The 14,914-nt window shown below is 46.9% G+C and overlaps 1 protein-coding gene and 1 long non-coding RNA gene across 2 annotated transcripts in view; one reads left to right on the top strand and one right to left on the bottom strand.

Annotated features, from left to right (window-relative positions):
- LOC140421380 (uncharacterized) overlaps positions 1-14,914 on the bottom strand; it is a 456,825-nt gene that overhangs the window by 146,386 nt on the left and 295,525 nt on the right. The gene's annotated exons all lie outside the window — the stretch shown is intronic.
- Positions 1-14,914, top strand: part of LOC140421404 (uncharacterized) — a 63,855-nt gene that overhangs the window by 1,089 nt on the left and 47,852 nt on the right. Inside the window, exon 2 of the long non-coding RNA XR_011946737.1 lies at positions 104-283. This is a non-coding gene — a long non-coding RNA (uncharacterized lncRNA). The remainder of the gene's footprint in view (positions 1-103; positions 284-14,914) is intronic.

The following is a 14,914-nucleotide window of genomic DNA, read 5'->3' as shown; positions in this document are numbered from 1 at the left end:
TTGTGAAATCCTAATTTGTCTCAGAAATAAAAGGATTTCTAACTTCTGTGTGACTGCCTGCTTCTGTGCAGTGACTTTGTCTCATTCTATTCTTTTATAACAGGATCTGGAAGCACTCACTCCGGAGTGATAGAGTCCAGTATACTGACTGGAAAGAGGTTTCTCTGGTTGCAAAGCCTGACAGCGGGGAGAAACCATACATGTGTTGTGTGTGTGAACGAGGCTTCAACTGATCATCCAACCTGGAGAGTCACAAGGACGTCTGTTTGTCGCTCGGCAGCCGGTAAGAGCCCGCAGAGCGGTGGGAGGGGATCCGGCGATTACGTGGGTGGGAAGAAGGTTTATTAATGGCCCGTGTAGGTCCCAAACCCCCAATAACAACCTGCAGCTCCCGTGTTTGCAGCTTGCGCCATGGAGAAACCGTGGAAATGTGAGGACTGTGGGAAAGAATTTGATTATCCATCCCGACTAGAAATCCATCGACGCCGTCACACTGGGGCTGGCATAATGGAGAAACCATGCAAATGTGAGGACTGTGGGAAGGGATTCAATTATCCATCCTTGCTGGAACTTCACCGACGCAGTCACACGGGAGAGAGACCATGGAAATGTGAGGAATGTGGGAAAGGATTCAATTATCCATCCCTGTTGGAAAACCATCGACGCAGTCACACTGGGGAGACAATATGGAAATGTGAGAAATGTGGGAAAGGATTCAATTATCCATCCCTGCTGGAATACCATCGACGCAGTCACACTGGGGCAGGGACCATGGAGAAACCATGGAAATGTGAGGACTGTGGCAAAGGATTTAATTTCCCATGCCTGTTGGAAATCCATCGACGCAGCCACACTGGGGAGAAGCCGTTCACCTGTTGTGTGTGTGGGAAGGGATTTACTAAGTCAACCAACCTGCTGAGACATCAGCGAAATCACACCGAAGAAAAGCCCTTCAGCTGTACTGACTGTGGAAAGAGTTTTGGGCAGTTATCCAATCTCACTGCACACCAACGGGTTCACACTGGGGAGAGGCCATTCAACTGCCTTGTGTGTGGGAAGGGATTCACTCAGTCAGCCAGCCTCATGTTACACCAAAGAATTCACACTGATCAGAGGCCGTTCAGCTGCACTTACTGTGGAAAGAGGTTCAGACAGTCCTCTGACCTCACTGCACACCAACGCACTCACACTGGGGAGAAACCGTTCATTTGTTCTGTGTGTGGGAAGGGATTCACTCATTCATCTGGCCTTTGGTCACACCGGCGAACTCACACCGAGGAGAAACCATTCAGCTGCATTGCCTGTGAAAAGAGGTTTAGACATTCTTCCGCCCTCACTGCACACCAACGCAGTCACACTGGGGAGAGACCATTCACCTGCTCCCAGTGTGGGAAGGGATTCACTCAATGCTCTCACCTGCTGACACACCAGAGAGTTCATACTGGGGAACCTGCTCTGTGAGTGGGAAGGGATTCACTCAGCCACAACACCCACTGTCACATCAGCAAGTTTACAAGCGACAGCAGTTGTTGAATTCTGCTGTAACTGCTGCTGTTAATTATATCAAGAATCGATCATCTGAATATATATATATTTTTCTGCTGATATTAAGAATAACAGGCTGAGGGCAGTGGCGCAGTGGTTAGCACTGCTGCCTCACGGCACTGAGGTCCCAGGATCGATCCCGGCTCTGGGTCACTGTCCGTGTGGAGTTTGCACATTCTCCTCATGTTTGCGTGGGTTTCACCCACACAACACAAAGACGTGCAGGGTAGGTGGATTGACCATGCTAAATTGCCCCTTAATTGGAAAAAATGAATTGGGTACTCTAAATTTTTTTTAAAAATACATTTACAGTACCCGATTCTTTAAAAAAAACATTTTTTAAAAAAGAACAGCTGGCTGGAGTTTAATACTCTGGAGAAGTCACTGATTTTGAGGACCGCAGTCTCCCTTTTTAAAAGCACCATCTGTGAACTTTCCGCTTATTTCATGATCCCATGACAGATACTCCAGTCCAATAAAATTATTAACTTTTACTGCAATCCGAAATTGCTCTTTGGTGCAAAATGTACAATTCTGTATCTGAAAGGTTCCACTGTTGACATCTCCAGTTAGAAAGTGCTGATTAATCCTTGCTGACAATTCTCACTGACTTGCACATTCTTCACAGTGACCCCTCCATTAAGAATATAAATTATCCAGACACATCTGCCAAAACAATAAAATATTTTATAGATACAAATAATAAAAGAATGTGATGTGAATTGGACCATTAAGGGATAGACAGCACAATACCACAATTAATGAGGGAGAGATGATTGAAATATTCAAACATTCTTTTTCCCAGGGATAGAGAACAGGTAAACATAACATTGAATAATAAGACAAGTTATGAGATAAATTAATTTAAAATCAGGAAAAGATGTGTTGACTAAACTCATATAACTTAGAGGATGGACTAAATTCACATATTTTAAAAGAATGCAGAGAAGTGATAGCACAGGCAGTATGGCTCATAATTCATTCACTAAAGGTGTAGTGTCAGAGGACTGGTGGATCATTAATGTAATTTCTATATTTAAGAAGGGGACAGATCATGCCCAGGGATGGTACACCAGTCAGCTTCACATCAGCAAATAATACAATCCTGACTAAAGTAGAGAATATAAGAACATATTAAAAATATATATATATCAATGAACAGTCCGTGTGGATTTCAAAAGGAAAAATCTTGCCTGACCAGCCTTATCGACTGTTTTGATGTGATAACAGAGAGCATATACAATGGTAATGCAGCCAATGGCATTTATCTGGATTTTCGAAAGGCCATTGATAAGATTCCCTACGGGAGAATAATGGACACGGTCGGAGAATGTGGAGTTGGGACAAATGATAGACTGGATTGTCAGCTGGTTTCAAGACAGAAAGTAGAGAGTGGGAGTAAAGGGGAGTTATTCAGAGTGACAGAAGGTGGGAAGTGATGTTCCACAAGGATCAGTACTGGGACCCCGACTGTTCACAATTTCCATTCACGACGTGGACTTTGGAATCCAATACACAGTCTCTAAACTGGGGAGATAGAATTGAGAATTACAACAAATTACAGGAGGATATTTCTAAACTTGCTGAATAGACAAATAATTGATGAATGATGTACAACGGATAACTGTAAAGTAGTACATTTTGATGCAAAGAATGGGGGGGGGTCACTTCTTACTTGGAAGTTGTGAGTGTAGATGGTGGAGAGAAATAGAGGTCTCAGAGCAATAGAGAAAATAAACAAAACATGGGGCCAGAGGGGTACAAGTGAGAAGAAAGTCATGATAATCCTTTGGGACTTTGGTTGCACCATACGTAGAGTACAGTATGTGGTTCTGTTCAGCTTACATCTTTGACTACCTTCCATCTTGTGAGATGATAGTGTGCACCTTAAGGTTTCAGCTCTGATTTAAACATTGCCTGGGATAGTTCAGGAGCCTTTCTGTGGCAAGACATATCTGACACATTTTCTGCAAATGAAGACATTGGGCTGAGAAGGTGCTGGATTCGCTGTTTTCTCTGGATCCTCTCCTCAGCAAACTGAACTTTCCATTTCTCTGGTCCCCACATTATAAAATGGAGGTGGAGCCACTGGAGTGGGAGCAGAGAAGGTTCATAAGGATCAGACCAAAAATGTGCGAGTTTAGGATTGAGAGGCTCTTTACTCTTGGTAAATGAAGGGGGTGACCAAATGGAGATGTTCAAAATGATGAAAGGTTTTGATAGGATTCAGAGAGAATGTTTCCTCTTATGCGGAAGAGCAAAACTAGATATAACAATATAAGATAGTCACCAAGAAACCCAATGGGGAATTCAGAAAACACTTTCACCCAGAGAATGGTGAAACTGAGCTCTAACTGGAGGCCTGTGACCTGCGGTGTATCTCAGGGATCAGTGCTGGGACCTCTGCTTATTGTAGTATATATAAATGATCTGGAAGAAAATGTGGGTGGTCTGATTAGTAAGTTTGTGGATGACACGAAGATTGGTGGAGTTGCTGATAATGCTGAGGATCGTCAGAGGATACAACAAGATATAGAGAGATTGGAGACTTGAGCACAGGAATGGCAGATAAAGTTTAATCTGGACAAATGCGAGGTGATGCATTGTGGAGGATCAAATCTAGGTGTGAATTATACTGTAAATGACAGACCCACGGAACATTAACATACACGGGGTCTGGGCGTGCAGGTCCACAGTTTCCTAAAAGTGGCAACACAGGCGGCCAAAGTGATTAAGAAGGCAAATGGCATGCTTGCCTTCATCAGCCGGGGCATTGAGTACAGGAGTTGGGAAATCATGTTGCAGCTATATAAAACCTTGGTTAGCCTACGTATGGAGTATTACATGCAGTTCTGGTCACATTATCAGAAGGACGTGGAACCTTTGGAGAGGGTGCAAAAAAGGTTCACCAGGATGTTGCCTAGTCTCAAAGGTGTTGGCTATGAGGAGAGGTTGAATAAACTAGGATTGTTTTCACTTGAAAAACGGAGGCTGAGGGGAGATCTGATAGAGGTCTACAAAATTATAAGAGGCATTGACAGGGTGGATAGTCAGAGGTTTTTCCAAGGTTGGAAATGTCAATTACAAGTTCAAGGGAGATGTGCGGGATAGGTTTTTCACACAGAGAGTGGTAGGTGCCTGGTACGCACTGCCATGGGATGCGGTAGAAGCAGTCACATTAGCAACATTTAAGAGGCATCTGGATGGATACATGAATAGGGAGGAAATAGAGGATACGGACCGAGTAAGGGCAGAAGGTTTATTTTAAGATTGGGCATCATGATTGGCACAGGCTTAAAGGGCCTGTTCCTGTGCTGTACTTTTCTTTGTTCTTAATGATTTGGATGAGAATTTACGAGGCATGGTTAGTAAGTTTGCAGATGACACCAAGATCGGCGGCATAGTGGACAGTGAAGAAGGTTATCTAGGATTGCAACGGAATCTTGATCAGTGGGCCGATGAATGGCAGATGGAGTTTAATTTAGATAAATGTGAGGTGATGCATTTTGGTAGATCGAATCGGGGCACGACCTACTCAGGTGGTAGGGAGTTGGGGAGAGTTATAGAACAAAGAGATCCAAGAGTACAGGTTCATAGCTCCTTGAAAGTGGAGTCATTGGTCGACAGGCTGGCCAAGAATGCTTTTGCCATGCTTGGTTTCATTGGTCAGAACATTGAATATAGGAGTTAGGATGTCTTGTTGAAGTTGTACAAGACATAGGAAGGCCACATTTGGAATACTATGTACAGTTCTGGTCACCCTATTCTAGAAGCAGAAGGATTTATTAGGATGCTACCGGGTATTGATAGTTTGAGTTATAAGGAGAGGCTGGATAGACTGGGCCTTTTTTTCTGGAGCGTCGGAGGCTTAAGGGTGATCTTAGAGAACCATAGATAGGTAGATAGTCAACATCTTTCCCCAAAGGTAAGGGAGTCTAAAACTAGAGGGCATAGGTTTACAATGAGAGGGAAGAGATACAAAAGTGTCCAGAGGATGGTGAGTGTCTGGAGTGAGCTGCCAGAGGCAGTAGTAGAGGCAGGTACAATTTTGTCTTTTAAAAAGCATTTAGGCAGTTATATGGGTATAGAGGGATATGGGCCAAATGCCGGCGGCATGGACAAGTTGGGCTGAAGGGCCTGTTTCCATGCTATAACACTCTATGACTCTATCAAAGGCAGTGGGTGAAGTGAATAGTATCAACGTATTTATAGGGAGGCTGAACAAACATATATATGAGAAGCAAAGATGGGAGGAGGCTCAAATAGTACAAACTGGTTGGCCGAATGGCCTGTCTCTGTGCTGTATATCCTGTGTATACCATTCAAGGTTTAAACTGATCATCCATTCTGGAAAGACACAAGGACAGCCACAACAGGGAGACACATGGAAATGTGGGGACTGTAGGAAGGGAATCAGTTCTCCAACCCAGCTGGGAACTAATTGACACCAGAACACCGGGGCAACCATTCACCAACCCAGTGTGTGTGGGAAGGGATTCACTATATCGTCCAGCTTCCAGGCACACTGGCACATTCACAGTGAGGAAAACCAAAAAACTGACTCCATGTCTGGGAAAAGATTCAATCAGTTATCCAGTCTCCGGATACACCCATGGGTTCACATCAGGGAGATGCTGTTCATCTGCTCCATATGTGGGAAAGGATTCACTTGTATTTCCAGCCTTAATGCCCATCAAGTTATTCATTGATAAGAGACCTTTTAAGTGTTTGTACTGTGTGAAAAGTTTTAAAAGTGATAAATATCTGATGAAAAAACAACTCACTGACACTGGAGAGAAACCATTCATTGCACTGTGTGGGAAGGGATTCACTCAGACACACCAGTGAGTTCCCATCTGACTGTATTGGGTGGCCACCAGCATCGCTGGTCATCAGCACATTGCTGATGTGGGAGCTCCCAGGCCTTCTGCATTGCATCAGTGACTCACCTTCAACAGCATTTCATTTCTAAAGGTTTTGGGACTTCATGGGGTTGCTATATATATATATATATATTATATATTTTTCAATGTTACCTGACGTACTTCAAGAAAATCACACTGTTCCAGATCTAAAATGTTCAGAGACAGGGAAAGGAGTGTGAGTAGACACCACTTCCTCCAATAGCAGCAATTAGGCTTTGTTCTTTGTACTGATGCTGAACACTGGAACATTTGTTTTGTGTGTATTTTTGTGGGGTGCGGGGAACCAGGAACTGTCGCCACCTGGGGTAGCAATCGCTATTCCACAATCCCAACACAAGTTGGCCGCAAAAAAATACTTTTCACTGTACTTTGGTACATGTGACAATAAATCAAATCAAATCATTCAGCCCGTTCCATCTTCCAGAACCAACTGTTCCATAGCTCTCTGATTTTCTCTTCATTAACCAGCCGCAATCAATCTGTAACATTGGTGCCTTTTGTTTAATTCTTCCACAGGATGTCAGTGTCACTGGCAAGGCCAGCAATTGTTGCCCATCCTGATTGGAGTGTACAAACATTTCAGGGCAGTTAAGAGTCCATATGTCTGGAGTCACGTGTAGGCCAGACTAGGGTTTTTACGACAATCAATGTTGTTTTCATGGTCACCATTATTGAGACGAGTTTTCAATTCCAGATTATATTAATGGAATTTAAATTCCACCTTTACATATTGGGATTTGAACCCTTGCCCCAGAATATTTATCTGGGCCTCTGGTTTACTAGTACAGTGACATTATCACGACCCATCTTTCTGTATCCTAACTCACAGTTAGTCCCATTCACTGATTACTCCTTACTCACTGATCTACATTGGTTCAGCACAGTGGGTAGCACTGTTGCTTCACAGCTCCAGGCTCTCCGGTTCGATTCCTGTCTTGGCATCACTGTCTGTTCTCCCTATGTCTGCATGGGTTTCCTCCGGGTACTCCGGTTTCCTCCCACAAGTCCCGAAAGACGTGCTGTTAGGTAATTTGGATATTCTGAATTCTTCCTCAGTGTACCCGAACATGCGTTGGAGTGTGGCGACTAGGGGATTTTCACAGTAACTTCATTGCCGTGTTAATGTAAGCCGACTTGTGGCAATAAAGATTATTATTATTATGTTCCCGGTCTAACAATGCATCGAATTTTTACAATTCTGACTTTATTTCAAATCCCTGCCTGATCCATCCCTTCCCTCTCTCTGTAACCACCTCCAGCCCATCATGCCACCCAGATATTTCTGCTCCTCCAACTCTGGACCTCACACATCCCCGATGTTCATCGCTCTCAAGGTTGAGAAGGTGGGTCTTCATGAATAACCTCAGCAGGCACTGGAATTGAACTCACACTGTTTTTTTTTTATAAATGTTTTATTGAAAATTTTTTCCCAAACAACAATTTTTCCCCTCTTACAAAGCAAACGCAACAATAACAATACAGAAATTTTAAACAATACACAAGTAACAAAACCCCTTTATCTTTGACCTAAACTAAACCCCCCCTCCCCCCCCCCCCCCCCCTGGGTTGCTGCTGCTGGTCATCTGTCTTCCCTCTAACGGAACTCACACTGTTGACGATGCTCCACAGCACGAACCAGCCAACTGAGCCGCCTGATCCCCAACCCTCAAGTAATCCCGACTGTTTGTTCTGAAGGAATCCATTTCAGTAACAAATGTTGAAATGTTTGCTCCACACCCACAGGGTTTCATCTGTTTAAAGCCACAAACAGAAAGGTCCCGTTTTCTCCTGGAGTTTGAGACAAATCAGCTTCCAAAATGATGGTTCAGCCAATGAGGGAGATCTGGGTTCAGCCCCGCCCCTCATTCACTCCGATTGGTTGGAGGACCAATCGTCACACTCGGTCCTCCAACCCCCCTATTGGTCTGGAGTCGCCGTCAATTATTCCCCGGGCATTGTGAGCTGTCAGTGGATCAGAGTCCAGGATCACACCGGCCTCTGTCTTTACCCAACTCAAAAATAGTTCAACAATCTATTGTTTCAAGAAACCAACTTGCTGGAGTGGAGACACAAGTTAACATTGGTGAGTAAATGTTGCATTTCAAACATTGAAGGAAAAGTGGGAGTGAGAGCAGTTCTTAAAGGGACATATTTCACACATTGAAGGAAACGTGGGCGAGCAGTTCTTAAAGGTACAGACACAATTTCAAATCGTCATGGTTAAAAGGATCTAGTTAGTTTTCTTTACATGGTGTGTTGCATCAGGTGAGGTCAACTTCAGATTCCGATATCAGAGCCCGGGGTCAAGTGGCTGGAGAATTGAGCTTCTGTAATAGTGAGCACTTGGGTAAGAGGCTGGAGTAGAACTAGTGACCAGCGAATGTAGAAATGAACGCTGGCAGAGTCGACATTTGATTTAGCTGGAAAGAGGTCAGAGGACATTCACCAGGATGTTGCCTGGGCTGGAGTGGTTCTGCTATGAAGAGTGGCTGGATAGGCTGGGATTGTTTTCCGTGGAGCAGAGAAAGCTGAAGGGGAACATGATAGAGGTGTCCACATTTATAAGAGACGGAGGTAGGAAGAAACATTTCCCGTTCGTAGATGGATCAATAACCAGGAGGTACACTTTAAGTATACTTTATGTATAAAGTACACTTTATGGACATGGAAGAAGAAGGAAAACTCCCTAGCCCTAGGTCTAAGAAATCGCCATGGATCCACTCCCCCCATTTGGTCCATAAACCCCTTAAGTACCTTGGCCGCTGCCGGCCTTCTTCCGGTCCTTGAGCTGGATCTATCTAGCCCCGGGTCCAGCACCGTATTAAAGTCCCCTCCTAAAATCAAGTTTCCTACCTCCAGGTCCGGTATACGCCCCAGCATCCGTCTCATAAATCCCGCATCGTCCCAGTTTGGGGCATACACGTTAACCAACACGACCTCCATTCCCTCCAGCCTGCCACTCACCATTACATATCTACCTCCGCTATCTGCTACGATGTTCTTTGCTTCAAATGCGACCTGTTTCCCCACCAAGATGGCCACCCCTCTATTCTTTGCGTCCAGTCCTGAGTGGAACACCTGTCCCACCCATCCTTTCCTTAGCCTAACTTGGTCCGCCACCTTTAGGTGCGTCTCTTGAAGCATAACCACGTCTGCCCTTAGTCCTTTCAAATGCGCGAGCACTCTGGCCCTTTTTATCGGTCCGTTCAGGCCTCTCACGTTCCACGTGATCAGCCTCACTAGGGGGCTACCTGCCCCCCTCCCGTGTCGACTAGCCATTACCTTCTCTAGGCCAGTCCCATATCCCGCCTCCGCGCTCCCGCTCGCTCCCCCAGCGTCGCACACCATCCCCGCCCACCCACTCTTTAGCCATTTCCTTTTGGATTTCCGCAGCAGCAACCCAGTTGTCCCCCACCCCCCCTCCCCCTCCCTCCCCCCCCTCCCCGCTAGATCTCTTTCTAGCATGATTGCTCCCCCCATATTACTTCCGTAAGTCAGCTGACTTCAACTGACCCCGGCTACTCCTGCTCACTCCTCGACCCCCCCGATGTGGGGAACTCCCATCCGCCTTGCGCCTGTCTTCCCGCCTTATTCTTTCTGGTGCGGGAACATCCCTTTACCTGACCCGCCTCTTATGGCGCAGCTCCCTTTTCCCTCCCCCTCCCCTTCCCCATTCTCCAACTATGTCCCGTCTTTCCCCCCTCACCGGCGCCCACTTTTCCCCAATGTCTCCCCCCTTCCCTGTTTACTTCTCAGTTAACTTCCACCGTAACATTAACAATAACATTTCCTGCAGCATCAGTCCCTCAGTTCCGATCCAATTTCTCTTCTTTGATGAAGGTCCATGCTTCCTCCACCGTCTCGAAATAATGGTGTCTCTCCTGATACGTCACCCATAGTCTTGCCGGCTGCAGCATCCCGAACTTCACCTTCCTTTTATGCAACACCTCTTTGGCTCGGTTGAAGCTCGCCCTCCTTCTCGCCACCTCCGCACTCCAATCCTGGTATACCCGTACCACTGCATTCTCCCATCTGCTACTCCGCACCTTTTTAGCCCATCTCAGGACCTCTTCTCTATCCTTAAGGCGGTAAAATCGCACGATTATCGCCCTGGGTGGTTCTCCCGCTTTTGGTCTTCTCGCCGGAATCCGATTTGCCCACTCCACCTCCAAGGGGCCCGTAGGGGCCTCAGCACCCATCAGTGAGCTCAGCATCGTACTTGCGTACGCTCCACAGTCCACTCCTTCCACACCCTCAGGGAGACCCAGTATCCGAAGGTTCTTCCTTCGCGCTCCATTTTCTAGGGCTTCGATCCTTTCAGTACACTTTTTATGAAGTGCCTCGTGCGTCTGTGTCTTAACCGCCAGGCCCAGGATCTCGTCCTCAATATCTGTCACCTTCTGCTCCACCACACGGAGCTCTGTCTCCTGGGTCTTTAATGTCTCCTTGAGCCCCTCAATTGCCTGTAGCAACGGGGTCAGCACCTCCCTCTTCAGCAGCTCCACGCACCGTCTCACAATTTCATGCTCAGGCCCCCATGTCGCCTGCGCTTTCTCCGCCGCCATCTTGTACTTCTCTCTTTCTGACCCTTTGGTCGACGATTCCTCGCGCTGCAGCCGCCGCCGCCGGTTTTTTCCCATTCGTTTGGGGGGGACTCCCTTCTCACACGCCCCACACCGGGTTGCGTCGTCGAAAAATTCCCCGTTGGGGCTCTTAAAAGAGCCCGAAGGTCCGTCGGAGCTGGAGCCGCCGAAGCGTGCGGCTAGCTAGGCATCACCGCAACCGGAAGTCCCTTCAGTGGCCTTGATGAGGTCTTTTCACAGTTGTTCCCTCTGCTGCTAGAATTCACTTTTGATACAGGCCCTCAGGTCAGCTTGCAGCTTTAAGCTTGCCCTTCCCCCGCCTGCATGCTGGAAGAGGCCCTGTTTATCCTGCAGTTGCAGCCAAATCTTTTACTGTTTCTGCGTGTGTCTGGCAACCAAGAGACATACCCTTCCTGGGGGACACTGCCGGGGGAATATTGCAGCCTTCTTCCCACACCGGGAAATGTCAAACAAATACCGTGGGGGCCCTGTAAAAGAGCCCAAAAGTCCGTTCCAAGCAGGAGCTGCCGAATATGCGACCTAGCTCTGCATAGCCGCACCCGGAAGTGACTTTCAATACTCTTGAGGGTTCTACCATTCACTGTATATTCCCTACCTGCATTAGACCTTCCAAAATGCATTACCTCACATTTGTCCAGATTAAACTCCATCTGCCATCTCTCCGCCCAAGTCTCCAAACAATCTAAATCCTGCTGTATCCTCTGACAGTCCTCATCGCTATCCGCAATTCCACGAACATTTGTGTCGTCTGCAAAGTTACTAATCAGACCAGTTACATTTTCCTCCAAATCATTTATATATATTACAAACATGCAAAGGTGCCAGTACTGATCCCTGCGGAACACCACTGGTTACACCCCTCCAATTAGAAAAGCATCCTTCCATTGTGACTCTCTGCCTTCTACGACCTAGCCAGTTCTGTATCCACCTTGCCAGCTCACCCCTGATCCCGTGTGACTTCACCTTTTGTACTAGTCTACCATGAGGGACCTTGTCAAAGGCCTTACTGAAGTCCATATAGACAACATTTACTGCCCTACCTGCATCAATCATCTTTGTGACCACCTCGAAAAACTCTATCAAGTTAGTGAGACACGACCTCCCCTTCACAAAACCATGCTGCCTCTCACTAATTCGTCCATTTGCTTCCAAATGGGAGTAGATCCTGTCTCGAAGAATTCTCTCCAGTAATTTCCCTACCACTGAAGTAAGGCTCACCGGCCTGTAGTTCCCTGGATTATCCTTGCTACCCTTCTTAAACAGTCAAACAAAATTGGCTATTCTCCAGTCCTCCGGATCATCACCTGAAGACAGTGAGGATCCAAAGATTTCTGTCAAGGCCTCAGCAATTTCCTCTCCAGCCTCCTTCAGTATTCTGGGGTAGATCCCATCAGGCCCTGGGGACTTATCTACCTTAATATTTTTTAAGCCGCCCAACACCTCGTCTCTTTGGATCTCAATGTGACCCAGGCTATCTACACCCTTCTCCAGACTCAACATCTACCAATTCCTTCTCTTTGGTGAATACTGATGCAAAGTATTCATTTAGTACCTCGCCCATTTCGTCTGGCTCCACACATAGATTTCCTTGCCTATCCTTCCCCTGGGCCAACCCTTTCCCTGGCTACCCTCTTGCTTTTTATGTACGTGTAAAAAGCCTTGGGATTTTCCTTAACCCGATTTGCCAATGACTTTTCATGACCCCTTCTAGCCCTCCTGACTCCTTGCTTAAGTTCCTTCCTACTTTCCTTATATTCCACACAGGCTTTGTCTGTTCCCAGCCTTTTAGCCCTGACAAATGCCTCCTTTTTCTTTTTGACGAGGCCTACAATATCTCTCGTTATCCAAGGTTCCCGAAAATTGCCTTATTTATCCGTCTTCCTCACAGGAACATGCCGGTCCTGAATTCCTTTCAACTGACACTTGAAAGCCTCTCACATGTGAGATGTTGATTTGCCCTCAAACATCCGCCCCCAATCTAGGTTCTTCAGTTCCCGCCTAATATTGTTATAATTAGCCTTCCCCCAATTTAGCACATTCACCCTAGGACCACTCTTATCCTTGTCCACCAGCACTTTAAAACTTACTGAATTGTGGTCACTGTTACCGAAATGCTCCCCTACTGAAACTTCTACCACCTGGCCGGGCTCTTCCCCAATACCAGGTCCAGTACCGCCCCTTCCCTAGTTGGACTGTCTACATATTGTTTTAAGAAGCCCTCCTGGATGCTCCTTACAAACTCTGCCCCGTCTAAGCCCCTGGCACTAAGTGAGTCCCAGTCAATATTGGGGAAGTTGAAGTCTCCCATCACCACAACCCAGTTTGTTTTTACTCTTTTCCAAAATCTGTCGACCTATCTGCTCCTCTATCTCTCGCTGGCTGTTCGGAGGCCTGTAGTAAACCCTCAACATTGTGACTGCACCCTTCTTATTCCTGATCTCTGCTCATATAACCTCACTGCCCTCTGAGCTGTCCTCCCGTAGTACAGATGTGATATCCTCCCTAACCAGGAGCGCAACTCCGCCACCCCTTTTACATCCCCCTCTATCCCGCCTGAAACATCTAAATCCTGGAACGTTTAGCTGCCAATCCTGCCCTTCCCTCAACCAGGTCTCTGTAATGGCAACAACATCATAGTTCCAAGTACTAATCCAAGCTCTAAGTTCATCTGCCTTACCCGTAATACTTCTTGCATTAAAACATATGCACTTCAGGTCACCAGACCCGCTGTGTTCAGCAACTACTCCCTGTCTGCTCTGCCTCAGAGCCACACTGTCCCTATTCCCTAGTTCTCCCTCAATGCTCTCACCTTCTGACCTATTGCTCCCGCGCCCATCCCCCTGCCATACTAGTTTAAACCCTCCCGTGTGACACTAGCAAACCTCGTGGCCAGGATATTTATGCCTCTCCAGTTTCGATGCAACCCGTCCTTCTTATATAGGTCACACCTGCCCCAGAAGAGCTCCCAGTGGTCCAGATAACGGAAATCCTCCCTCCTACACCAGCTGTTTAGCCACGTGTTTAGCTGCTCTATCTTCCTATTTCTAGCCTCACTGGCATGTGGCACAGGGAGTAATCCCGAGATGACAACCCTGGAGGTCCTGTCTTTTAACTTTCTGCCTAGCTCCCTGAACTCCTGCTGCAGGACCTCATGCCCCTTCCTGCCTATGTCGTTAGTACCAATTTGTACAACAACCTCTGCCTGTTTGCCCTCCACCTTCAGGATGCTCTCTACCCGTTCGGAGACATCCTGGACCCTGGCACCAGGGAGGCAACATTCCATCCTAGAGTCTCTTTCACGTCCACAGAAGCGCCTATCTGTGCCCCTGACTCTAGAGTCCCCTATTACTATTGCTCTTCTGCGCTTTGACCCTCCCTTCTGAACATCAGAGCCAGCTGTGGTGCCACTGCTCTGGCTGCTGCTGTTTTCCCCTGATAGGCTATCCCCCACGACAGTATCCAAAGGGGTATACCTGTTCGAGAGGGGGACAACCACAGGGGTTTCTGCACTGACTGTCTGCCCTTTCTGGTGGTCACCCATTTCTCTGCCTGCACCTTGGGTGTAACCACATTTATATAACTGCTATCTATGACGCTTTCCGCCACCTGCATGCTCCTAAGTGCATCCAATTGCCTCTCCAACCGAACCATGCGGTCTGTGAGGAGCTCCAGTTCGGTGCACTTTCTGCAGATGAAGCCATCCGGGATGCTGGAACCCTCCAGCCTGGACAGTCCTTCAGGGACACACTGAGGGAGTCAAATGGGCACTTTGGTCTTTCTCATCTCCCTTCACTGACACTGTGGGTTAATGTATAAGAAATGTGTCCCAGTTTCTCTCTC

This window comes from Scyliorhinus torazame, chromosome 5, assembly GCF_047496885.1.
Source record: "Scyliorhinus torazame isolate Kashiwa2021f chromosome 5, sScyTor2.1, whole genome shotgun sequence".
NCBI classification, from domain to species: Eukaryota; Metazoa; Chordata; class Chondrichthyes; order Carcharhiniformes; family Scyliorhinidae; genus Scyliorhinus; species Scyliorhinus torazame.
The sequence above is the reverse complement of the archived record's forward strand: the minus strand, read 5'-3'. Positions and strand labels throughout refer to the sequence as shown.